Here is a 2,451-nt window from a genome sequence, read left to right on the forward strand (position 1 = left end):
AGAGGAGAGAGTGAGAGGATTGTCTCCTTACCCTAGAACATATAAACTCTCATAATTAAACTTTTCACCTTTCCAAGTAGCTATCTGTGTATTCCTACACAGTGGGTGGCTTGCTCTGCAGACATATTGACTTGGAACAATATACAAAGGAGAAATAACTGAATGGAATTCATCTCTCAATGGCTTCTTTTTTAAAAAAATAGGTATGTATATTTGTCTGTACACCTTTCCAGCATTCTCCAATCCCTATCCTTCTGCCAAAGAAGCAGCTATGTTGCAATTAAATGGAATTAAACACTCCACTGTTTCTGAGAAGATGAAAATGCTGCACATTTCAGTAATACGCCAGTTCAACTCTAAGAATTCCTGCCATTGGGCAAGAACAACTAACCCCAAGTCCATATGGCCAAGCCAGGGGCAGGGGAAAAACAAGCTTCCCAGTTAGAAGCTTTCCAGTAGTCAAATGTAAAAGATGGCAGCCTTAAATAGATCACCATCAAGTGATCTACTTTGGGTTCTGGCACAGCCCCCTCCAAAGTCTAGGGTGTCCTTCCTATTGATTGCAATGTAGATTTTTATGAAATTATTAAACATTTACACAATGACACACTCTGCCGGTTTAGGGAGAAAAGGCACAGGGAAAATGTTGCTGTGTGCCTCAGCAAATAAACAAATAAATAGCCTGCCTCATAGGGTTGTTACGAGGGTAAAATGGAGGGGGGAAATGGGAGAGTCACCTCAGGTTACAGACGCTTCAGGTTGCAGGCTCCGCTAACCCAGAAGTAGTACCTTGGGTTAAGAACTTTGCTTCAGGATGAGAACAGAAATAGTGCGGCGGCGGGGCGGCAGCAACGGGAAGCCCCATTAGCTAAAGTGGTACCTCGGGTTAAGAACAGTTTCAGGTTAAGAACGGACCTCCGGAACGAATTAAGTTCTTAACCCGAGGTACCACTGTACACCAACTTCAGCTCTTCAGAGGAAAGGTAGGATAGAAATGTAATGATAAATAAATGTTCCTAACACAACCACGGTACTCATGAATTCTTCCTCTTTTACCCTGCACATACAACAGGGGTCCGTTTCTGTCTTGGATCTCCTTAACAGATCCAATGCACCTGCTGCCTTTCTTTTAATTTTTGCAGGAGCATATAATTGCACCGTGCTTTCTCATTCCTCTGCAGTAGATTTCTTGCCAGGACTGCATTCCTCGGCTTCAGGTTGGTTTGTGTATGGCTAGCCACACTTGATGACTGCAGCATCAGATTATGTGTTCCATATGCAAATGGCCTGTTAAGACACAACACCCACCTCCCCTGAAACACAAGGGAATCGGTTCACACAGGCAGCTGCCAGTCATCAAGCAAACATTTTAAATGACAGAGTATGTATGTGTGAGCCGGCTATTAGGCTGCAATTTAATTGAGTGGTATCATTAGGTGGTGGGTGGGATGAGATGGATGGATAGATACAGACCATTTGCACTAAACATTTAGAGCAGTTTCATACTGCTTTAAACAGTCATGGCTTCCCCCCCCCCAAAAGAACCCTGTGAAATGTAGTTTGTTAAGGCCGTTGAGCATTATTAGGAGACTCTACTCCTTTCACAGAGCTACTGTTCACAGAGCTCCTTGCGAAGAAGGATTGACTGTTGAAGCAATTTGAGAATTGTAGTTCTGTGAGGAGAATAACAGTCTCCTAACAACTCTCAGCCCCCTTAACAAACTACAACTCCCAGGATTCTTGGGGGGAAGCGATGGCTGTTTAAAGTGGAGTGACACAGCTTTAAATGTATAGTGCAGATGGGATCGTGGCCTGTATCCACCCCACCAGTGATGCAACTCAATTAAATTGTGGCCTAGTAGCTCCTTGCCACAGGGACACAGGTGACGCTGTGGGTTAAACTACAGAGTCTAGGACTTGCCGATCAGAAGGTCAGCGGTTTGAATCCCCGCGATGGGGTGAGCTCCTGTTGCTTGGTCCCTGCTCCTGCCAACCTAGCAGTTCGAAAGCACATCAAGTGCAAGTAGATAAATAGGTACCACTCCAGCAGGAAGGTAAACGGCGTTTTCGTGCGCTGCTCTGGTTCACCAGAAGTGGCTTAGTCATGCTGGCCACATGACCCGGAAGCTGTACGCTGGCTCCCTTGGCCAATAAAGCGAGATGAGCACCGCAACCCCAGAGTCAGTCACGACTAGACCTAATGATCAGGGATGCCTTTACCTTTACCTTTAGCTCCTTGCCACGGTTGCCCTTGTAAGGACTCAGCAGGGAGGATGGGGACAAAGCTAGAATTAGTTGGCTCTGTGTATTACTGGCTCTGGCTCCACCTACTGTTTGGACTCCCTGCTTTCTACCCCACCAGTACCCCATGGGCACCACCGGGATCAGCAGTAGTTCCTGAGCAGTCTTTGAAGGCAGCCCAACCTAAGACATAATACAGTAGTCTAACCT

This window comes from Podarcis cretensis (assembly GCF_951804945.1).
Source record: "Podarcis cretensis genome assembly, chromosome: 12".
Taxonomy (NCBI): Eukaryota; Metazoa; Chordata; class Lepidosauria; order Squamata; family Lacertidae; genus Podarcis; species Podarcis cretensis.